The following is a 25171-nucleotide window of genomic DNA, read 5'->3' on the forward strand; positions in this document are numbered from 1 at the left end:
AGAGACCCTCGAATGTGAGAAAGGAGGAAAAAAGCCTTTCTGTGGATACCAACGGGGAGAAGTAAGTCTGTGGGTTTTCCATGTTGCCTCCCAGAGCCATCCAGTTGCATAGCATGAGATCAGAATATTAGACGAATGTCACTGGTACATCTTGCCACGTGCTGGGTTTTGGTGGGCTTTCAAGGCTATAAGCACCAATATTTCTAACACACTTTAAAATTCACAGTGTTTTCAGAAATATTAGGTCATTGTCCAGAGGAGGAAAATTCCTTAGAGAGAGATTAAGTCTCCTCCAAGAACCCAGCCCCAGAGAACTGGAAGCAAGACTCATCCCAGAGTTTCTAAATCCTGCCCTGTGGTCTTTATCAACGCACCATCTATCTGCCTCTAAGGAACAGATCTTATCACTGGGGAGACATCAGCAATTCAGTCTACTAGGGAGACATTTCCAGGAAAAGATTTCCCCAATGTTGTAATGAAAGCCAACAAGAAAACAGGAATTCTGTCACTATCGAGTGACAGATGTGTGTCCGATGACAGAAGTGGGCAATGACTGCGATAGGAATCTCTGAACAAGTGTTTGTCCCAACAGATCAGGTCAACTGAACCAGGCAGAGGCAGCTCCACCACCAGAAAGGCCACAAGACAAGGAACTCAGGCATCAGGATCCTCACCCCGTGCCATTAGATGCTTGTAGAAACCGCAGACAAGCTTCTTAACCTTCCTGGGCCTCAGTTTCTTCATTTGTAAAATGAAAGGGTTGGACTTGATGATCTCCGAGGGCTCTTCCAGCCCTGTAATTCTATGTTATTTACTAGAATGCTCGTAGCCAATATGCTACACCGTGGTTTATGGTGCCCTGTAATTACAGGGTTCCGAGTAGGAGAGAACACGGGATCCTAAAACAGCTCAACGTCTAATTCCTGTTCAGTCACGTCAGGCCAGATTGTTTTTATATACTGAAATTTATGGCCCTGCCCCCTTTTAGAAGAGGAGGTGAGGAATCTTCAGGTAACCTGTCCAGGTGAAGAAGTACAGAAAACTTTAAATAATAATGAGAGTGAGCACCAACCAGGACACCTTCTACTTTTCAAGGCACGCTCATGGTAAATCCATAAGACACATGGGACAAATGGTGGCTTTTTTTTTTTTTTAATTACCTTTGTCAGATGGAGAAAGTGAGGCACAAGCCGGTTTATATGATTTGATCAAGGTCTGCTTGTAAAAAAAGCCAGGACTAAGACCCAGATTTCTGGACTCCAATTCTAGAATTCCACCCAACAGCCATGAAGAGTGTGTCTCCTTCAGGGAGTCATGGCTCATTATATTCTCATTAGCAGAAGGCTCCTTTCTGAAGAGTAGGAGAAGGAGCTGGCAAGCATCACTTTTGTTGACAGGTGTTGGAGAGAGACCTCTCAGGGGGGTTGCAAAGGTCACTTTTGAATGTTTTTTTTTTTTCTCACTTCTTCAGTATTTACAGAGGCAAAGTATATATATATCTTGGGGTCTTCGTCCCATGAGCTGAAGTAAGAGGAGAACTAGGTTGCAATTAGATAGAACTATCATTATTTCAAATTGCATCTAGCCAAACAGAAATGGGTTTTTAGGATGTCGTCATCTCTTCCATCCCCTCATTACAAGGCTTGGTTGGAACTCTTGCTGACTCTTTCATCTGAACCCATTTGCGATTTTGCTTTACATGACTCATCTTAAACTTTATTATCACATTCATTGTAATAACGCTGGTTGACAACACTTTAAATAGTTGGCTTCCCATGATACAAGGCAATTAATTTTTATATTGCATCTTTAACACAATGTATTGAGACAAAGTCTTTAAATATAAAACCAAAGAGGTAAGTGTTTGGGGGCTGCAGGAATTGGATACAGACAATATCAGAAAAATTAAAATACAGAAATAATGGAAAGAGAGACAGGGGAGGATGAATGTTGATAAGCATGGGGAAGAGAGTGACTAAGGTTGTCTTGGGATTTCTTTCTTCCCCCTCTTTCTTACCCTTTCTTTCTTTCTTTCTTCCTTTCTTTCTTTCTTTGCTTCTTTCTTTCTTTCACCTAGGCATTTCTTTCTAGAAGCTTTGAAGTGTGGAATGGTCTGGTGGTTTTTATGATGAGGTAGTCACTGTCTTTGAGGTTTATTTCTCCTTCCATTTTTCTGGAAAAAGGGTTTAAAATTGACAAGACCTAGCTTACAGGGATATTAGTAAAAGGGACCCATAAAAGACAAAGAGGAGAGATGATAAATCATCCTGGGTAGAGGCGGATTAGAAAAAAGAGGTTCAATGCCTAATCCAGAGAGAACCGTGTTCTTGCTGCCTTGGGCTGTTGGTGGTGGTGGCGCAGGGCTTTCCTGAGAGCCCAGGGTGGACGGCAAAGGCAGAGGTGGAGGCAGATAGAGGCATGCAGGAGGTAATTACACCAAATAGACTCAAAGGCATGTTTGCTAAACCAGAGCTTTCCAGTAAGGAAGGGAAGAAGTCTGGGAAGTTTGTCGAAGGAGATTTCTCTCCAGACTCTAGGGCCCACGTTTGAAGAGATTTGTTGTTCCAGTGATGGTTGGTGGTATTGGTGGGGTTCAGGACAAAACTATGGTAGAAGCCATTTGTCTTTTCAACTGCTCTACTCTGACTTTTCAGTAACCCATACCCTTCTCCCTTCAAATGTCTGGTGCCCATGAACTCTCTCAGATCAAAGATGATCCCATCAGCTCTACAGTTTCATTACAAGATTTGATTCGAACTCTCTGGTTTTCTCATCTGCTTCCCCTCTGGTCCATTATCAACCATTTTAATTTTCAATGTGAGAACAAGCTCCCTCACTCAGGGGTATTTGCATTTTGATTTCATAGTTAGAGACAGTGGGTGAAGGCTTTGTCTCCTGGACTGTTCCAGAGTCCCTTAAACGATGCAAGCCAGATGATGACCCATTCCACCTGGAGTAAGAAGGACTCTGTTACACAGCTCAGTTGCTTAGAGGAGCTGGACCTGCCTCCTGCCTGTGACAATGTCCCCTCTCTGCCTTCTTGGACTCTAGGGGCTTCTTACCACCCGGACTCCACCCTGAGAGCAGAGTTCCAGCAGCCATCCTGACGCCAAGGGCGACACTCAGACTACGGAGGAACAGGTATGTCCCAGTCTGCTTCACGGGAGCTATTTCATCAACCTCAATTAATTTATGGACTAGAGCAGTGGTTTTCGGAAAATTTTTTGAGTCATAGGATCTGCTCTTCAAATGAAGTGTAATGTGGAAGTCTTCAATTGTAAACCAGAAAGTGATGATTGGCCATACTTAAAATGGGAGTCTGGAGTTTCCTCTGCTTACCCCTCTCACTGTCCTCCCCTCCCCCATGGCTATGAGAAGCATGGCTTTGAAACCCTTGAACCAGAGGATCCACACCTTCCTTGCTCAATCCCACCCACACCTGTGAATCAGCTGCCTGCTCACACTGAAGTCGAAGTCACCATCTCCTAATCTTTATCCTGACTTCCCGTAATACATTTCCTCTTCCTTACTAGAATTTACCCCACGGAGGTCCATAGGTTCCCCAACATGTCTGGAATGGCACCTAGCTATCCTCCCTGTCAACCCCCCCCCCCCATTTACCTCTTCTATTTCTTGCTTCCTATGTAAGTTGATGGGATTTTAAGGAAGTTTGCAATTATCCTAGAGTGCTTCTGTGATCTCAACTCCGGCATAGCTAACCAGCCACCATTTGCGATGATTCTACCTCCAAAATCTCACTTGGATTTATGACCTACTCTCTCCCCACTGCCACTGCAGTGGGTTGGGCTTTTGTCATCTTGGGTAGGGATCATGGCATTGATGTCCTGACTTAGTGCCGCCCCTGAGCCATTCCTGATTCTGCAATAAAGAGGAAGCCTTCACAGAAGTGAGACTTGGATTTCCCACTGAAGAATGGGTAGGATATTTATAGGCCTCCCTTTGGCCAGTAATCATGATCTTGCCATATCCAAAGAGTATGAGGCTCATTTGAGAATATTCCTCATGCCAGGGTCCACTGAGGGAAATACAAATATAGACCACTCATTGATACATTTTCTGAGTCTTCTCTTCTGTTAGAATGACTTTTTCCTTATGCATGGGTGTTGTGTTGTTGAACAGCTGTTCCAGTGAGCAGGGACTCCCATGGGCAGCCTACCGCCAATGCCTGTCATTCACAGAAGACAATCTTGCTGTGTTTCTCTTTGTGCTTCACGATTAACCCGTTGCAAGAGAAAACTAACACACAGAAGTGATTGTTCTGTCTCCCGTAGGAAGGGTCCTTATTATGACAGAAAAGTTATTTTCTTTTCTGTGGTTTCTTAAGGGTTCTCTAATTGGGTAACCCCCTGCTGACCCCTGGCTATGGTAGTTTCTACGTCGACATCTTTTGTTCCGCTCCTTGCGCACCGAAGCCAGAGATGAGTAATTCAAACCAATGCAGAGCATGAGATAATGGGGCTCTATAACCCACCAGTATTTAAAAGGCAATGACCCCTTAAGTTCACTGGAGTTACCTTCCATTAAGAACTTTTCTCACCTGCATATAACAGACGGGTATGTGTTATAGCCCTGTGTCTGCTCTGGGTGCGGACTGAATTAATCCGTCGGACTTTGGGGACTTGAACCGGATTGCTTTGGGATTCCTTCACACTCTACATACACTTGGAATGATAATTCAAAATATGCACAGAAGTTTTCTTTTTTTGGGGGGGTGGCATTTAAAATATGGGAAAACATAGAAGACCACGTAATAAAAAACCTATGTATCTATCATCTAGAAATATTAACTTTTCAATTTTGTCTTATTTGCTTGCAGTGTTTTTTTTCCTTAAAGATTTTAATTAATTAATTAATTATTTGATAGAGAGAGAGTGTGTGTCTGTGAGCAGGGGGGAGGAGCAGAGGGAGAGAGAGAATCCCAAGCAGACTCTGCATTGAGCTTGGAGCCTGTAGTGAGACTCGATCTCATGACCCTGAGATCACGACCTGAGCCAAACTCAAGAGTTGGACATTTAACCACCTGAGCCACCCAGGTGCCCCTAGTGTTTTCTTTTTTGTTTTTTAAAGGAAATAGGACATTAGAGATGAGATTGAAAGCCTCTTAGGCTTCCAACCCTAGCCCCGTGTGCGTTCCTGGTCCCCTCCCCAGAGGTCTCCATCAACAGGACGTGGTGGGCATCCATGCAACCCATTCATTTATTTTATTTTCTCCTAACACTATGGAGTTTATTTATTGTATTTTTATTCTTTGAGCAGCAATATGATTTTAATACCCAGACTTCTATTTTTCTTTCAAAGCCCAAGATCTGTCTTATCTCTATCTCATTGAGATAGAGCTTTTCGAATACAAACAAAATCCACCATTATAATTGCCATCAGCCCACAGAGGAATTTCAACAAGGCAGTGGGAGCAGCGAGCTCTGTGTGCGACCATCACCCGCTATCGTCTCAACATAGTATTCTCTCCCACTGCTTACCTACTTCACACTATTTTCAAAACCCCAACTTTTCTTTCTTTTCTTCCCTTCCTTCTTCCCTTTCTTTCTCTTTCTTTTACTCCTCTTATGTTGATTTACTGAAAGATATTTCATTAGGTGATTTCCCATGTTCTTCACATTTTATTCTCACGATTGAGCCTCACAATGTATTCCTTCATTTTGGAGTTCCTTTCCTTTTGTGGAGGTATGCTCTTTCATGGTTCTCCTGCAAATATCCAAAAACAGATTCCTATTTTCTATGTCCTGTGTCTCTGACAATGCTTTTATCTTGTCCTCATCCTTACAGGAAGATTAGTGTGGGCAGAGAATACTAAGTTCATTGTAATTTTGCCTCAGTCCTTTTAAGATACGACTCCATTTTCTTCTGGATTTTTTTTTTTTAATTGTTCATGAGAAGTCTGTTATTGATAGTTCTAATTTTTTCTCTCATAGCTTCTATTGCTTTTTCTTTCTCCTAAACTCTCTGCAGTCTTCATAGGACATATACACATATTTAAAATTTATTCATTCCTACTGGGTATTTTTATTTAGACTCATATCTTTCTCTTTTTTTTTTCTGGAAATCTCCCCAATTTTAACATTTTCCATATTTTCTCTTCCTTATTCTTTCTGTATTCTCTTTTCTTTTTAGAAATCTGTTAGTCACATTCTCATTCTGTATTTTAAATGATTCATTCATTATTCCCATGTCTTTACCTCTCTGTGTTGTGATCTGGGAATTTATTTTTCAGTTCTGAATTTGAATTCACTAATTTTTACTTTAGCTGTGTTTAGTTCATCAATTAACATGCCTGTATTTTTCTTATGAAACGATGATTATTTCTTGCTTTTGAGTACAGCTTTTTCTTTTCCTTTGGAATAATTTAGTATTTTTCTAAAATGGATATACATTTGGCACAAGAGGCATTCCTGCACATTGGGAACAGAAAAACAGAGGTTTTTCGTGTATACTCAACTATAATTTTGATTAGTTTTTTGGATTGTAGTAAATTTTATCCTTTCCTGAATGATTTTATCTAGTATTGTTGCAATGACTGTATTTTCTAAACTAAATACCAAGTTTCGTGGTCTGACAAAAGGATTGTTTTATAAGTTGTCAATTTATTTAAATGAAAAGTCTTACAGAAATATACAAACAGACCACATTTAACAATTTGTTGAAAATAATAAAATTACATGAACCATAATAATCCCACCAAAATCCTGACTGGGAAAGTCACTATGAGTAGAGTAAACATATCTGAATTTGCTTTTATGACTCAAGCCCCTAACAAGGCCTAGAAGATTCTTTCTTGTTCTGTTAAGTTACTAGATGTAGGAAGTCGAGATGAAATGAATAGGCATGAAGTAGGCATATTTTATAGGGTTTCCTTAAAAATCTCAAAGTAAACTGTTTGCTTATGATTTACTTCTTTCTGATCAAAGTAAGGCCTAGCCAGACATTCCAGTTACTTGAAATTCCTCTGTGGGCTGATGGCAATTATAATGGTGGATTTTGTTTGTATTCAAAAACCGGTCACATTTATAAACATACAAACTGCATCCATTGTGAAATTCATGTCCCTTCATTAAAAGAAACATTTTACAGAACATTTCTTCACATTGCCTCAAAATCATTTTTACATTGTTGCCAAGGCCAGAAGTCAGTAGCCTAAAGAGTTAAACAAAGGGAAAGGTAAGTTTGTTCTCTCTTTGTTTCTTTCTTTCTGTAAATGGGGAAAGGAATTGGATTTTCTTTGTTACTTTCAATACTCATGTTTGAAAAGTTTTGGTTATGAAGTCAGGGTATTGTGTTACACTTAAGAGCAAATATCGTATATAAATCTTCCTACGTCTTCTTGGTTATTAATTAATGTGCTAACGATGCCAAGAAGTTTCTTAGCTGGAACTTGTGGTTTAAAGTAGCTGTTCTTGAAGGAAAAAAAAAAAAAAAAAAAAGAACCTTGGCCAGATTCCATTTATGGACCCAAAGACTTTAGTACTTACCATACAATGGATGACTTGTCCCATTTTTGGAAAACTAATGAAATTAGTAACTTGTGATCATGTCTGTTACATTGAAAGAATCACCATAAGGCCCATGTGCACCTTTGCAAAAGACAAATTGTGAAACTTGCAAGCAAACAGAACAGTACATTTCTTTCAAGACACTGCTAACCACGTGTGTTCTGGGAGAGATCAGGGGAGGGCTCATCACACCCCCGACCCCCTGAGGTAATGATCTGGTTGCAGGTATAGCTCTCTAGATCTGTTTGAAAAAAGATGTATGTGGCAGAGATCTGCTTAGACATTTGAGAAAAGAAGGAATCCCGCAAGCAGAGGGGTAATGTCAACGTAAGTAGTATTTAAATCTTTATTCTTTCTATTCCTCAAGGTAGAGAATAAGTGGGCAATAGTCCTTTTTTTAAGAATTCGAGTTGGGTCTGGACCAGAAGGGAGTCTCTACCGCTACTGACAATTGCCTAGATCATTAGTCACTGGGATCGAGCACTGAGCCACACTAGTCACAAAGATTGTGCAGGTTTTGATACTGGCAGTTGTCTTTCCAGTTTTTTTGAGTTTCTACATCTGTGAAGATCTACACGGGTGCTGTTTTCCTTTCCAGATTTTTCCCTGGGAATATTTAGGACAAATATCCAGAAATACACCATGTCCTACGGGATGTTGCCATTTTCCTCTTTTTGTCTTAGTTGAAGATAAAAGTTAAACAAAAGGAAGCGATATACTCCTAAACCTTGAGAGAGAGAGAGGAAAAAAAAAAACCTTGGAATGCATGGAGTAACAATCTTTTCAGATTACTTAGTGTTTTCTGTGCCTAACTTCAGACATCCTTGCAAACTTCTTTTGACCTTGGGAGCAAATGTTCAATTCCTTTGCATTTATATAAGAAAGCTGAAGTATTCAGAAAAGAAATGACTTCTAAGAGGGATACCAGAAGTCAGAGAAGGCGCTAGAGATGGAAATCAGGTTTCAAAGACCCCACAACCAAAGGGAAAGCTGGCAGAACAGCTCAGAGGCCAAGGGAGGGGGCCAGTGGCACTATCTGGAAGCAGATTTGCAGGATTTGGAAGCAAACAACATTGCAAGGTGTCTTGCGTGAGGAGAGCAAATTCACATGTTTTGCAGAAGAAAGTGACCAAAGGTTACTGGAGTTACCCTCGTGCAGCCTGGACAATAACGTGCATGTGGAAAGCTCCTCATGTGAATTTTATGGCATTTTTTCATCAAAATGGAATCTCCCTCGCTTTATTGCAGCAACAGATTTGAACTTCCTAGATATGTATTTTTAATGTTTCCGGAAACATTGGGTTGGGGAGAAGCGGGTTGGGCAGCTGCAAACCAATAGTTTCCTGCTACCAAACCCCGGTTCAGCCGAATAACCAGGGTACGAAGTCCACTTCCTCATGGCTAATCCCTTCCCCAGGGAGCCTGACGGGAGGCAAGACTTCAAGAACGGTGACCTGAGAGTTTTACCCAACCCCCCTCCCACTCCAGTGGCTCGGGGTCCCCACCTCCCCTTGGCATAATACCTTCATTTATTAAGTATGTGCCTGGAAAGTTTCCCCCAGAGCCACATTCACTTCTGTCCACATTATATCCACATTTTATAGCGGTGGGTTGTAGCGACGGAATGGGCTAGTGACCCACCTTCACAAGGATTTTGAGAAACAGTCCCAGTTTCACATCTCATTTTTAAATGTATACTTCGGGAATAAGGGTGCAGAATTAGGAAATCAATGGGATTAACTAAATTCACTGCCCTCTTAGTCCTTATTTTTATAACACTTAAGGGTTTTTGTCTCATTAAGAACCTGGCTGAGCACTGTGGTGAGGCGGTCCCATGGTCCAGAGAGGAGGAACGGTCTGTTTCAATCTGTGGCTCACTGGCTTTCAATGCTTCTTCAGCATCCCAAGGGTGAGCAAGTCCCCTCCCCCGTGGAATGCAGAAGGAACTGGCTTCAGGAGAGCTTGTGCTAACATCACCATTTTAAGTGTATAAAAATCCTTGCATCCTACCGTATTCTAATCTTCGCAGCCCATGGTGTGCGCCCTGCCAAATTTTCATCAATATGGCCTTCTTTCCTGTCTCCTTCTGCTTCATCAGTCTGTAGCAACAAGCCAACAGACACAAAGATGCTTAACGCAGAAACGGAGACCTCCTTCTCAAGCAGCCCCTTCCTTTGGTCCCGGGAAGGGGGTTTCTGCTCCTTTTTCTGCCTGGGTTCACATCTCTAAGTAGACTAATTCAGAAGCTCTGTTTCAAAGACCCCAGGAAATATGGGGAAGAAAGGAAGGAAGCAAAGCATGAGCCGCAACCCACAGCCTCGTGCAAAATGGTGAGCTGTGCCGGGCAGCGGCTGGAGGCAGATCTCCAGTGTAAGAAGGAGCAGCCCTGGAGGGTACAGGGAAAGCTGTTGGGGAGCACTAGGCTGCTGGCATGAGCTCAGGGAGCTGCCCTCCTGCCTTCTGTGTTCATGAACTAGATCTGCTGTAACGAGCTGTCATACTCTTTCCTCTCCTCGTTCTGGAGACCAGGAAACCAAATCAGCTTAGACTGGCCTAAATCAAGGTGTTGGCAGGGCTGTGCTCCCTCCAGAAGGCCTAAAGGACAATCTGTACCTTGTCCTCTCCAGTTTCGTGGGGTTCCTGGAGATCCTTAACTTGGGGTCACGTTGCTCAAATCTCTGCCTCTGTGTCACGTCACCTTCTCCACTTCTGTCTGAAGTCTCCCTCTGCCTCCCTCTTTTTTTTTTTTAAATTTTATTTATTATTTATTTGACAGACAGAGATCACAAGTAGGCAGAGAGGCAGGCAGAGAGAGAGGGGGAAGCAGGGTCCCTGCTGAGCAGAGAGCCCAATGTGGGGCTCGATCCCAGGACCCTGGGATCATGACCCGAGCCGAAGGCAGAGGCTTTAACCCACTGAGCCACCCAGGTGCCCCTGCCTCCCTCTTTTAACACTTGTGCTCGAAGCTGGGGCCCACCAGCTCACCCAGAATACCCTCTCTGTTTTAAGAACCATATCTGGATCGCACTGGCAAAGTCTTTGCCACGTCCACCAACATTCACGCGTTCCAGAGATCGGGATGGGGGCTTTCTGGGCGGCCATTACCCTGTTGACAGCCACCCCCGTTGCTGCCCGGCACTCAGATTTCAGGGAAGTGGCCTCATTCATCATCTCACTGAGGAGTAGGTCAGTCCAAATCCTGAGGAACCCCCTTTTAGGAGCTGTGGTTCTCAGGCCAGATAGGGGGATTCCCTTAGAAGACACTCTGTAATAGGATTCTTAGACTAGGATTTGGTCTGGAGAAGGTGTGTTCATTATACTCACTTCAAGTTCCCCTTTCATTTCCTGGGTATACAGCAGGAGCCTGTGTGCTTTGAAGGATTTGGAATTATAGGATGTTTCCTATTGTCTGGAACTGAGTCTGTCTGTGGTGCTAAGACCCTTGCATGAGACAGGAAACCAGTCTGGCACTGGAAAGTAAGCAGGGAGAGAATGGGAAGTGGAAAATGGGAGATAGCCACAAGGGATGGACAGCATTTGTATGAAGGCTGATTCAGAAGATCCCTCTTGGGGCGCCTGGGTCAGACACTCAGTCAATCAGTGTCTGACTCCTGATTTCGGCTCAGGTTATGATCTCAGGGTCATGAGATCAAGTCCTATGTCAGGCTTTGAGCTAGGCGTGGACCCTGCTAAGATTCTCTCTTTCTCTCTTAAAAAAAAAAAAAAAATCTTCTTTAGTATCTGGCTTTGCTTTTCTCCATCTTAACCCTTCTCACACTGTCTCTAATCATCTGTCCACCTGTCTCCCTGATCAGGCTGAGGACGAGGGTCTGTCTTGTTTGTCCCTCGGAGATCCCTAGCCTGTGGCCTGGTGCCTGGCATGTAGTAGGAGCTCCATAAGCACATAGGAGATTGAATGAATGAGTGGAGAAAAGAGAGCTGGAAATTCTGGGTGAAGGGCTGGCACGAGCAAATGCTTGGGGGCAGGGCAATTTTGAGCAAGTCCTGTGGTGACGGTCCCCGGGAGGCAAGTGGAGCAGTGTGACTGAGTTTGGCTCACAGGATCGCTTAACGGCAGGACAGTGAGGAGGAAATGGCTGCTCTGTCCTCCCTGTGGCAGGCGGGACTCCTGGGGCTGCTCTCGGCAGCTGTGCGGGATGTGGGGGGTGCTGCTGGACGCCCGGCTGAGGCCACATGCAGTGTGGCAGAGCCGTGGGAAGGCGGGTCTTGCAGCTCCAGGCCCGTGTGACCTTGGGCATGTCACTCACACTCCCCCAGCTGTGGTTTTCTCGGCCATAAAATGAAGGGAGCTGCAAAGGCTCTGAGCTGTGGGTGAACGAGACCATGTAAGGACAGCTGCCCCCTGTCTGGGCTGTAGGTAGAGCTCTTTTTACTGTGACAATGGTGATGTGTCAGGCTTCTGCTGGGGGGCTCTGGTCACAGCGTGTGGCTGGGGCCCCTCGCCCAGCAGTTCTGCGGCTGCTGACATCTGAGCCTTCTCTTCCTCCCTAGCTGCCCTGGGTGACCAGTGGCTTGTGTGTCTCTGTTAGGACTCAGGGCCACCTTGATGAAAAACCTAGAGGTTCTTAATGTCTGTGATGCCCTCTGGGCAAGGAATACCAGCAATCGGGCTGTTTCTAAGGACAAAGTTTTGGCCCTGGATCCATAGTTCCTCTCCAGCTTGCAAAGCACTTGTCTCATAGCCTTGAAAGGCTGAGCGAAGGGGCCTGGGGAGCTTCGAAGCAACACAGCTCTGCTGCAAAACAGGGGTCAAATGAGGCAAACTTCAGTGCCAGATCTGATTTCAGAGCCAGACCTTGTCTTTGGACCTACCTCTCCAAGAGATTAGATCAGAGATCGGAGCCAATGGGAACTTTTCCAGTGTTAATTGGGATTAATTATAAAGAACAACACAGAAGCTCGTCACCTCTGTCTCTCCTGGTGTCTGTCTTACTCGCTGAAGTACAGAACTTGAACACAGATTTTGGACAAATGCTAGCTGGCTTAAAGCCTCTGCCCTCATGGTGAGGTTTGTATGGGGAGTTTCCTCCTGATCAAAAGGGTTAAAGGTCAGAAGGAGAGGGCATTTCAAATTATCCCATGGCCCGGGTAAGACCCATTTACCAGTTGGAATCCTTTTTTTTTTTTTAAATAGATGAGGCCCTCACCAGAGTTCTAATTAAAAATCAATGTGATATATAATTAAGTTCTAGTGATCACATATGCACCAGCTCGTCTCGTTAGCTTTTAGCCAGAGGCAGAGAAGGAATGTTCTTATTGATCGATTCAGGAGCCCTCGAGGTGGTCAATAGAGATGTCTCGTCTGAGGGCCTGTGGCCACTCGGCTGGGCAGCGTCCGAGCACCCAGCCTGAAGGACACGTCACTGGCTCCAGCAAAGTGTCCCATGTGCCCCGACCATTTAAGTGCTCTGTCCGGAGGGTCAGGACCCCATCCCCACCCCTCTGTCTTCCATCTCTCTGAGTGGCGAGCTCCAAAGAGGAGGCTTGTCAAAGAGAGAGGAAGCAGACCCAGGTTCTCTACAGGCTCAAGGTGAGTCACTTCAGCTTCTCTTTCCCGTTTCCATCAAGGCCAAAGCCCCTCGTTATTCTCAGGGCAGGCAGGTACCGAAGAGGCAGCTGAGTCAGAATGACGAAGGATCACACTGGCCACACACGTCTGTGGAGACAGCAGACGCCTTCGGATAGTTCAGGCCCGTCCTACGACCCGTCTGACCCTACCCCTTTTATGTGAAGAGTATTATTGATATTTTCCTTTAAAAAAAATAAATAGGGACACCCGGGTGGCTCAGTCAGTTAAGCCGCTGCCTTCGGCTCAGGTCATGAACCCAGGGTCCTGGGATCGAGTCCCGCATCTGGCTCCTTGCTCTGTAGGGAGCCTGCTTCCCCCTCTCTCTCCGCCTGCGACTCTGCCTGCTTGTGCACTCGCTCTTTCTCTCTCTGACAAATAAATAAATAAATAAAATCTTAAAAAAAAATAGAAAGAAAGAAATGAAAGAGGTGACTTTGTAGTAGCCGCTCAAGCAATTTACCAGCAAATGTTCACGTGTGGCAAGTGCGTAGTCCTTTTCCAGAGACTTTCACATGTTGGATTTTTGTCCCCTCGTCGGGTCCCTGTCACAACATGGCGATGGGAGGTGTGATTTACATATGAGCCGTTTCTCTGAAGCACAGAGGGCTGCAGGGTTTCTCCAGGTTCCTGCAGCCGGACAGATTTCTGGAGTGGAAGGCTGGTCTTTGGGCTCCGCATCCTGAACCATGTGGCTCAGTGACACTGTTGACCCACCTGTCCCTGACAGAGCCTCTTGCTTTCCAGAGAGCTTTCTGTCTCTCTTTTTAAGTTGAATTTTATCAATGTATTTTTAATTTATGGCTTTCCTCCTTTTTTTCTTTAGATTTTATCATTAAAATATTAATATATTTTTATGGTAAAAGATTTAAATTATGTGTGAGAATATAGGTGACATGAAAGGGCCCACCCAGGGCTTGGAACCCATTCGCTCCCACGGTCCTCCTAGGCCACCTTCCCCTCCTCCACCCCTCCTTCCCTCCCCCCTTCCCCTCCTCTTTCTTTTTTCTCCCTCTTTCTCCCTCCCCGCCTTTCCCCATCCTCTCTGTATATTTAGATAAAACAGGGATACTATTTTGCACAAGGAAAATTATGGTTTTAGATGTCTGGCTTAGGGGAAAGCAAGAATTTTGTTAAGTTCTCTCCTTTATATGAAAGAGAAGGACTGAAAACCCTAGACCTCAGAATTCTCCCAGCATGTAGAGCTGGGGCTGAAGTTGGAAAGGGGGTGGCTATGGCATAGATGAAGGACAGAAGAAGTTTCATGGTTCACCACCCTCGGCTTTTTGGGGAGGCAGGAAGCAAGAGAAATAAAACCCGACAAGGCACCTTTGGTTTCTCCCTTTCCCTCCCGTCCCATATGCTGTCTCCTAGTAAATTCTCTCAGCTCTACCTTCATAATATTTCCCAAATCCAACCCCTGTGGACCACCCCCCAACTAACATTCTGAGGTCCAAGCTATGAGTATTTACCCTGGATTATTTCGATGGCCTCAGTGGAGAGCCAGAGTCAACCTCTTAAATCATCAGAACCCATTCTTAAATTGCCAAGAATTTTGCAAGGTGGTTGTCAAATACAGCCATGGTTAAAAATTAAATAATGTCCATGTATATATTCAGCCACGAGAAAAAGGGAAATCCTGCCATTTGCGATAGCATGGAGGGACCTTGAGGACGTTAGGCTAAGGCACACAGAGAATGACAAACGCTGCATGAGCTCACTTACATGGGGAATCTAAAAACACTGAGCTCATAGAAACAGAACAGAATGGTGGTTGCAGAGGCTGGGGTGTGGGGGTAGATGGGGTATTGGTCAAAGGTTACAAACTTCCAGTCACAGGAGGAGTAGGTTCTGCAGATCGAATGTATAGCATGTTGACTGTAATAAACTGTACCGTATTGTATACTGAAAATAGCTGAGAGAACAAATCTTAAATGTTCTTACCAAAACAATAACAAAATGTTCATTGTGTGTGTGTGTGTGGGTGAGTGGAGGTGTTCCCTGACCTCACTGGTAAACATTCTGTAATATAATATATATATATGTATCAACTCATCGCATGGTATGTCAAACTTGTATCATGTTCTATGTCAATAGACCTGGAAAAAATTTAAAAATATACACATCATTAAATTATAAGAACAAGGTAATGAACATTCAAAAGTCATCACTTCCTAATTACTCCGTTAACCTGTTACCTGTACTTTTGAGGTTGTTGGCACTGACTGAATTTGTTTGGCGGAAACGTTATGTAATGGCGGCCCACTTAGCATCTCTTCCCAATTCTGTCTTCAGTCTTAGCAGGGGCTTGAAACAACTACGGTGGGCATATCGACACGATGGAAATCAGCAAACACTGCAGATCAGTAGTAGTTAACACTTATGGATACCTGCTGTGGCTGTTTCAGTCTGAATTAGAAGTCCTGTCCCAAGAAAGAGCTCCTGAGACCTGTCATTTCCCTGTCCCCGACATCGCCCTTCTTCTCTAAGCAGGCTCAGTTAATCCTGGAAGTACTACTCTAGAAGCCTAGCTAAAGTCTCACCTCACTGATGAGACTTTCTATTTTATTTACCTGGTCTCCTCCTTTTCAAACCTTTTTCATTCCATAGACTGGTCTTTTTTTTTTTTTTTTTTTAAAGATTTTATTTATTTATTTGACAGACAGAGAGAACAAGTAGGCAGAGAGGCAGGCAGAGAGAGAGAGGAAAGGAAGCAGGCTCCCCGCTGAGCAGAGAGCCTGACTCGGGGCTCGATCCCAGGACCCTGGGATCATGACCTGAGCTGAAGGCAGAGGCTTTAACCCACTGAGCCACCCAGGCGCCCCCCATAGACTGGTCTTACCCTTAACCTGTTCCTTTATGTCCTTAGCGGCATTGCAAATTCTTGGGACAGAGTCAGTACCCATTAGGTGCCAAATGGGATACACAGATTGATTCAGACCTACGGACCTAGCCCAGGGGAGAAGAATATTGTCCACAGTAGCAAAAACAGATATTAAATACCTTTATTATTATACTTGTCATTATAATCATCTGATGGAGCAGATAGGCTTACTTTGTCCTTTGTTTCTCATTCACATAAAAATCTATGAGGTAAGCAATATTACCTTCACTTTACAGATGAGGAAGTTACTTGCTCAGCTCAGACAGCTAGTAGGCAGAGCTGGGACTTAAATCTGTACTCTTTCTAAGAGGAGGAATTTCAGCAGACTTTATTTGAGGAAAATATCTGAGGTCTTTATGAAAAGTCGAACTTTCTTGGGAACTCCAAATGATATTGGAGAATGTTCATTGTGGTACCATGGAAGCCCTGTTTTCTGTGGAGAAAGTGACCAGGAAAGGAGGCATAATGACTTTTCTCAGAGTTGCCAGGTCTGTAGAAGGCTTTCTGTGTTCCAGACACTTGTAAATAGGTGAAGAGGTACTATTCTGTTGGGCTGGCCGATTGGAAGTGATTTGCCTTGGCTTCTCAGTAGGGGTCCCCAGCCAGGGGCAAAAATGTCACCAAGGCAACCACAGCCCTTCTTGCTGTGGGTGCCATGACAAAAGATGACATGTATCATTCTCCACACCCTGAACAGGATTCATGGGGACTTCAGGGTTGTTGAATAAAATGTGGGCTTTGATGGTCCTCTTCCTCTGGGCCTATTTGGATTATATGCCAAGGCCGTCATGTTCTCAAAATCAAGTAATACAAGTTGACCCAGAAACATGGTGGGCCCCTTTGACCTTAAATTTTGCCTTTTTATAAATTTAGAGCATGTCTTAGGATGACCTCAAGAAAAGTACAGGGCTGTTGAGAAAGTCAGATTTAAACTTGAATTTGGATCATTGCCTGGAGGCCAGTTATATTGCCTCTCTTGGCCTCAGTTTCTTCATTTGCACAATGGGGATAATGTTGGAATTAAAAGACATAAAGTATGTAAAGAGTCTGCTAACGTGCCTGGCACTCACGGTCCATGCACATCAAGTCTGGGTTTCCTTCCAGAAACGCAGGTCAGGGCCCCTCAGCAGGGATTTGTCTGGCCCCACCTGACGTCGTTCTTCCCACCAGTTTCAAACTGGGAGGCTCGCCTGTAGCCAGGGAGTGGATTCCAAAGCATTCCTGCTTGCCAGCTCAGGCCTCCGGGCCACTGTGAAGTTGCAATTCCTTTCATGGAGCTCCTGCGTGTGACAGGGTGTGCCCAGCTCTTAAAGGGTTTTGATGAAAATGCCTTTGTGCTAAAAGCTCTATAAATATAAGGAGCAGACCTGGGCGTGGTGTTTCCAGAATACTCCCAATGTTAGCTGTCATCAAAGGCTCAGGTCGTAGAAAAGTTGGAAATGGAGGTGGTTTGCCAATTCGGTGATTCTCCAGAGGAGAGATGGTTTTTTTTTTTTCTTTTTCAACTTCTATTTCTTGACTCACTTTGCTTGACTGTACAAGGCCCATCTTGCCTTTTTTGTATCTTCTGGGCTATAAAAACTTGATTTCAAGCATCATTAAAAAAACCTGCCAATTACATACTGTGTCCCTACCCACCTCTCCCCCACCCAACCTACCTACCGCCCAATGGCACCCAACAGCACCCCCTGGTGGTCAGAAGGGGCTTCTCTGACCCCACACCTTTACCAACTCTCCTTATTCTTCAGTTAGGAATGTATTCATTCATTCATTCATTCACTCATTCATTCACTTGTTCATTCAACCACTTTTTACTGCTTAATTATGATGCTCCAGGTATTGTAGACACCGGAGATCCCAATATGAACAGATACGGTTCCTGTGGGCATCACAACTCGTGAGGAACAGGTGGACAAGTAACTGATTATAATTATAAAAGGATTGCACCACAACAGAAGTGTTGCACAGCACCAGGGGAAGGAACCAGAAGCCTACTTATCTTTTTTTTTTAAAAAGATTTTATTTATTTGACAGAGATCACAAGTAGGCAGAGACACAGGCAGAGAGAGAGGAGGAAGCAGGCTCCCTGCTGAGCAGAGAGCCCGATGCGGAGCTCGATCCCAGAACCCTGGGATCATGACCTGAGCCGAAGGCAGAGGCTTTAGCCCACTGAGCCACCCAGACGCCCCTGGAAGCATACTTACCTTGAAGCTAGAGGAGCCGAAGCTTGAAAGTGTGAACATTTTCATGGGCCCCTTTGGAGCCTCTACCAATGTATTCATATGTTGTATGTTTTTATAAATTCACCGAAGTAATCAATTTTGAAGATTTTATTTATTTATTTATTTATTTGAGAGAGAGAGAGAGAAAGAGAGAGCGCAGCACACGAGCAGGGGGAGGAGCAGAGGGAGAGAGACAAGCAGACTCCGCTGAGCACAGAGTCCGGCTCAGGGCTCGATCTCATGACCGTGGGTAGAAATTGAGAGTCTGTTGTTCAACCAACTGAGCCACCCAGGGGCCCCCAAAATAATCTATTTTAAAGGAACCAGCCAAAATTACTCTTCTCTTCTACTCTGATATTCTCCCTGTCATATTTCTCTTTGTATTAAGTGATGTGGAAGCAGCCAAGGGAGTTTTTATAACCGGCGAAGGGAAGGTTGAGTTTGGGATACCTTTTGTTTGGGTTTCGTGAGATTTTTTTTATGTGGTTTATAGTGAAGCTGCTGTTAGCCCTCCTCATGCCGGAAGGGCCTCCAGAAATACTTTTGTCACTCCGTGCTGTGACTCACCAGACAGCTTCGTGATCTGAGGTTATATCACAATTTAAACATGTCTCCTCACTCCTGGCACCAGAACTCTGTGTGGAATGGTGGAGAAATGTGATTTAGAAGTACGGGGCCAGGAGCCAGTCTGTGGAATGTTCCTTAGGTTATCAGACATGTCTGTCACATTATAAGCAGAGGATTTGATTATGAAAACATCTGAGAGAGGTTTCCCTAGATTTGACAGCGATCTTAAAATTTTACATAACATTTCCAAGAGTGAGCTGTGAAGCTGAGTGAAATGTGTTCAAACGATGTATGCGATACACTAAATTACCGTTCAGCTATGTTGCAGGAAAGAGAATGGATCCTTCTAGTCTCTGTATCAAAAACAGAAGGTCTTAAAATGCCTTATGAAGAAGTGGCCAAAGAGTACACAGACAGAAAGTGGAGGAAAAGTACTATAGAGGTACGTAGGGAAGACTATTACAACATCTGTGATATTCGTAAAAATTGTGATATTTGTGGTATTTGTCAGCTGTTGCCGATCTACACTTTATGACACTTGTTTTTCTCATTCTAAATGAACTTTCAGTCACCTAATTCTCTCTTTCAATTTGTATTCACCCCTCCCATACTGTATCCACTTCAGACCCTACAGTACTTGAATCAGGCCTCAGAAAGAGAGCCTGAGGTTGCCCGGGGGGCCGGCACGCGTTCACCAAGCATTAGCGTGTGAGTGAGTGGAGAGATGGAGGAGACACACAAGCTTACCAAGTGGCAAGTGGTGAGGGGACTTTTCAGACAGAGGAGAGAGGTCCGGGAGAGCATTTCCACCCAGCAGAGAGGGGCCTTGTGTCTCGGGGTTCAGGAGGCTGGAGACCCCGGGCCAGGGGATGAAGTGGGGTTCTGCTCCATGGAGAGGTAAGGCAGTAGAGAACCACGGGAGCGTTTAGGCCAGGGAGAGGCAGGTGCAGGTTTGCGAGGTCTCTAACCTTCCTGTGTTTGTCACCTGCAGCTTTTGGTTCATTCTACCTTTCTCATCTCTGTGTGCACATCTTTTAACCTTCCTTCTTTCTTATACTTGCAGTTAATTCGAGAAAGTGTTTCCTCCTCTTTATCCTGTGCATGCAAATGCTTCATCTTTTCCCAGTTCTTTTGTGAGATGGGAATGAGTATAGTCACCAAATGGAATAAAACAGTACGGACGAGCACTCGCTCTTGTCCTCTGTTTGGGCTCCTATAAAAAAAGACCACAGACCGAGTAGCTTATACATGATGGAAAGCCATTTGTCACAGTTCCGGAAGCCAGAAGTCTACGATCAGGGTGCCAGCTCAGAGCCAGTGCCTCCTGGCTGTGACCTCACAAGGCGGAAGGAGCTGGGCGCCCTCTGGGGCCTCTTTCATAAGGCGCTACTCCTGTTTGTGAAGGTTCTACCCTCTGGCCTTAAGCATTCCACCTCCTAGACCACTGTCTTTTGGGGTTAGGGTTTCCGCCTATGAATTTGGGGGCAACACAAACATTCAGACCATGTGTTATACACCGAGTGAACTGTTGATGATGAGAACAGCAAAGACTCCGTCTTCAGGAATTAGCCTGTCATTCATACAGAAGCCGGCATCTTTGAGATTAAATGAGAAGAAAATGCAAAGAACATCATAGTTCACTGAAATGGTTAAGTTTCACCAAACAGGTAGAATAACTCCTTTCAAGCATTTTAGAGTCCCGTCAAGACCTTTGACTCTCTTTGTCTTCGGGACCGTGAAAGACAGTCAGGTAAGAGCTCTAGGGCCCGTGGCAGTGGGGGAGCTCCAATCCGGTTGCTGGAGTTCACCACTGTGCAGATGTTCCTTACCAAACACTGCACGTGAACTATGGACGACTGACAAGTTCAAAAGGAAGTGAAGTCTACGTACTTTGAAGAAGCAGAAATATGTTTACCAGCAACTTTATATTTCAACAAATCTCTTATGCGTACACCCAGAGCGCGGCTGCTTGCATCCAAGCTGTATTTGGAATCCCAGGCTTCTCGCCCTCCCCTTGACTTCATCTCCTCCCTTCCCCCCATGTTACAGTTTCTTCCAGTTTTCTTTATGTGGACAAGGTGTCCGTAGCCATGGTTTTGGGGAGCATGCTCGAGCCCTGGGATGCTTCCTTCATGCAAAGAAGCCGTGAATCCCTGTCCACGTGGGCTCGTCCCTTCCCGCCTACCTTCCCTGAAGTGCATCTGCTGCGTTTGGTTTCAGTCCGTGCCGCGGGCGGCTGAGCCGCTCTTTGCAGCGCAGTCTGCGATTCTTCCTTCTCAAACACGTGTCCCCTGATCCTACCTACTCGGAGACACGGTCCTTCATTGATTCTTCCCAGCGGTGATTCCATTACCCCGTTCTGTTCTGACTCTGAAAGGGGTTTGCGTACATCACGTCTCCAGGATAAATAGCACGAGGGTCCTTGTCACTTAAGCATTTCCTGCCTGTGGGCGAGTCCAGGCTTTCACAAAGGCTACCCCGGGAAGTTCCTGTCTCCCAGCATCAACGATTTCTGGGTTTTCAGGACTCCTTTGCTCTACTAATAAAGCCATGGGCATTTTCTCTTCAAATGTATGTTTGGTTTGATATGTCATTACGTGAGAACATGGACTGAGCAACTTGAGTCTATCGACGGGAGAGTTGCAGTGGCTTTTCTACAGAGGGATGGGAAAATCTGCATTTTCTTCTCATTTGATCCCCGGGTGTCTTTGTGTGTGTGTGTGTGTGTGTGTGTGTGTGTGTGTTTAATGAAGGCCAAACAATTTGGGATCTTCAAGACTTGTGCATCTTGGCAGGACTGTAGCCTTGTATGTGTCTCTTTACCCAGGAGGAATTTGCTAATACATATTTCATCGGACAGGAAAACGGACCCTGTATTGTTATACCGGGGAAGGGGGGTGTTGGGGCCCTAAACCCCACACAGTTGAAAATCTACATGTAACATACGCAGTCGATCGACACACATTCCGTACGTTGTATGTATCATATCCTGTATTCTTACCATCAAGTGAGCTAGAGAAAAGAACATGTTATTAAGAAAATCATAAAGAAGTGTAGATACATTTATGGTATGATGCTGTCGTTACTGGAAAAAATCCGCATACAAATGGACCCATGTGGTCCAATGCTATGTGTTTCAAGGGTCACCTGTAATTGCAGTTTGTACCCCAAATACTGTGCATTGTGTGAAGTCTCCGTTTCTCAAAAATGTGTCCACTGGACAAATATTTACTGACGGTCTACTCTGTGGGAAGCAGTGTGCTTCCCCTGGGCACACAGACGCTTGAGAGCCTGGCCTTGTGTCCTTAAAGAGCTTGCAAAGTTGCCAAAGGGGAAAAAGAAAAGAAAAATGTAATTGAAGGACTATTTGCATACAAACACTAAGGCCAAGTTGGCAAATTTAATAATGGCATCCCCAAGTTAATAGTAAACAACTTTCCAGCCCCAAAGTCTTTCTTGCCCCTGCTGAGACTGGATAAATGATTTTACCACAAAATATTGGATTAGAAGAAATTCATTTATGGTGTACGTGGGCTATAACAAGAATGCGAGTGCCAGTGAATGTCTTTCACTAGTTTAAACTCAGAGGAACCTCTGAGCCTTTTCCTTTGAGTAAAGAAGTGACTTTTCTTTTAGGTGCTTTTGGATCTGGAAGACACAGATGAAGGGGACCTGGGGTTTAGCCTTGTTTGCCTCCTTCTTTCCCTCTCTTGACCCCTTTCAGGAAGCTGAGCAGTAAGCCCTAGAAATGAAGAGATAGAGTTCACTGCCAGAGGTTACTTGGCCCTTAAGTAGTTTTGTTTTGAAGTCAGAAGTGCAGAAACAATCTCGTGGACCATTAGATCAAAAGCCACTGAGAAGCAGCTCACAGAGGAAGAAAGAACCAAATCCCATTGCCCTCAGCAGATGACGGTTGGCTCCTTTTGGGGCAGAAAGGCGGCTTTCTGTATGGCTTGTGTTTTCCTCGGCACCTATGAGAAGTGTAATGTGGATAGGTAATCTGTATATCCACATTTATTTTTAGAAAGAAGTGGGGGCAGTCCCTGTGAGGCAGTGACATACATACCTCCCTCTAATAGTCCATTAATCATGTTAACATTTAAAAACCATAATGTTTCTACTGTTTGAGAGGAAAAATCTGAGAAGGGTCTTTATACGAATCTATTTTTTAATGGACCTTCACATCTGGAGGTGTGGCTGTTGAGAATAGCTACGCGACCTGCTTAGAACATGGTTGGGGTTTGAAATCCTACAGTCGATGCCCAGTTTTCATGACTTCTTCTCATTTTCTCTCAGGCGTGAGAGCATCTGTCTCCCAACAGTCCACGAGTCCACCGAGTCCGCCTTCCTTCACATTCTCACTTCTGAAAGCGTTTCCATAGTTTTACCTCTCTTGGAAACCACATTGTTAAAATTCACAGCATAGGTGGAAAGTAGATTTTCTACCTTTTGGTCTTCCGTGAAGGCAGACCTTGAAGTAAAGGGTGAGGCTTGCAGAAGCAGATGTCATTCTGTGGAATGTCGCCCTCTGTAGCCTTCAGAGCTGCCCCATGGACGGGCCATCTGGAAAGGGAGTGAACGCGGTGTCGGCGGGGGCCTGTGGTGACAGGATGTGTGGTGGCGCTAGGGAGATCAGAAAGGGGATGCTAACTTTAAGAGGGAGGTGGCAAAAATCATCCCTCAAGTCCCTTCAGACCCTGAACCTTTTATACTTCCATGTGCCTCCAGTACCCAGGAATTTTTTTACTTCGGATTTTTTACTGAAAAAACTTTCACTTTTACAATTTTTTACTTCACATTCCTGGCCACTTGGAGAAGCATGGCACCTCATGGAAAAGGACGAAGCTGTATTTGTATGTCTGGCATTTGCTCCTAGGGATTTTTTTTCTGCTTGTTGTGACTTGGAGCTGTGGTAGACACTGCCTGCTATGGTCTGAATGTTAATTTGGCTTCAAAACACATATGTTGAAATCCCACTCCCCAAAGTGATGGTACTTAGCGGTGCAGCCTTAAGGGTAGAGCCCTCATGAGGGGATTAGTGCCCTCATGAAAGAGACCCCAGAGAGCCCCCTTCGCCCTTCCACTATGCCCTCTATGAACCGGAAGGTGGGCTCTCACGGAGTCGCCTTGATCTTGGACTTCCAGTATCTCCACTTTCTCTGCTCTTAGATATCATGGGACAGCTTCCCCCGGGGCAGCCCAGACCACATGGACTCAGCCACATTCTGGATCCTGCAGTGGAAACACTAGTGTTGTCTGAACTCTTGGTTCTGCAGCACCGAAACACCTCTTATGAGTTATAGCCCGGCTGCCTGGGGACACGTCCTTCTGATGCAGCTAATGGGGAACAAGACAGAATCTGCTAGAAGAATGCCCTGCGACCAGAGGTCACTGGTCTTCTTGATACCTTCAGAGCTTGTCCTTCTCTTGCAGGGAGTGGAGAGAATCGGCTCAGCCTTACCTCTACGACTGCCCCAGCCTCCAGCTCCTCCCAGCCCCGCTGCGCACTTCTACCTGTCTCTATCCTAGCACCCCTACTCGACCACTCAACGGCGTGTTTCTATAACTAAATCCAAGCCTAAACCTTCAGTCTTTTGGGGGAATTTTTTTTTCTGCCATGCAGCCATAACTTGACCCCAGGGTTCAATGCATGTTATGATCTTCTGTTAGGTGATATATTTTATCTCCCTGTTGACACAAGTTGCCCAAAGAGATCTTTGCTTATTGTATGAGGAGTTATACCCAATGAACACAAGAACACTGGTGGTGGTGGGGTCCATTATTTTCTGTTTCCAAAAGAAAGAATTCACTGCCAATCCACAAATACAATCAACTGTTTTCATTGTAAATAGTTGCCTTTTTTAAAACAAAACAAAACAACATATATTTCTGTAGATTTTTGTGTTTTTTCTACGATGACACGATTATCTGTCATGCCCATTATCCCATGCCATTAAATATTTTCTATAAAAAATATTTTCATGCTTTTACTGTTATTTTGTTCCAGTTATGTACTGTAATCCACCGAATTCCTTATTGTTACGTACTTATGCTGTTTCCAATTTCTCTTTTATAGCAATGCACAATGTATGCTTCTCCCAGAAAGGTAGGCTAACACCCATTTCCCCAAAAACTATTTACAGAAAGTGTAATCATTAAAACAATTTTAAAATTAATCTAATAGGTAAAGAAGGCATTCTATTGTTGCTTAAATTTGCATTTTTAATAACATTTAGGGCTAAGATATTTTCTAAATGTTTATTGGCCATCTGTGTATTTTTGTGGATTTTCCCTTTTATTCTTTGCCTACTTGAGGAAAGGGAGTGAATTTTTCCTAATAAAATAGAAAAGGCTTTAAAATTATGTTATAGATGGGATAAGTTGC

The 25171-nt window shown here is 44.4% G+C and overlaps 1 long non-coding RNA gene across 1 annotated transcript in view; it reads left to right on the forward strand.

The window, feature by feature from the left end:
* Nucleotides 1–23270, forward strand: part of LOC125107410 (uncharacterized) — a 137987-nt gene extending 114717 nt beyond the window's left edge. The window contains exon 3 of the long non-coding RNA XR_007129545.1: nt 23083–23270. This is a non-coding gene — a long non-coding RNA (uncharacterized LOC125107410). The remainder of the gene's footprint in view (nt 1–23082) is intronic.
* Nucleotides 23271–25171: the final 1901 nt, after the last annotated feature.

This window comes from Lutra lutra, chromosome 8 (assembly GCF_902655055.1).
Source record: "Lutra lutra chromosome 8, mLutLut1.2, whole genome shotgun sequence".
Classification (NCBI taxonomy): Eukaryota; Metazoa; Chordata; class Mammalia; order Carnivora; family Mustelidae; genus Lutra; species Lutra lutra.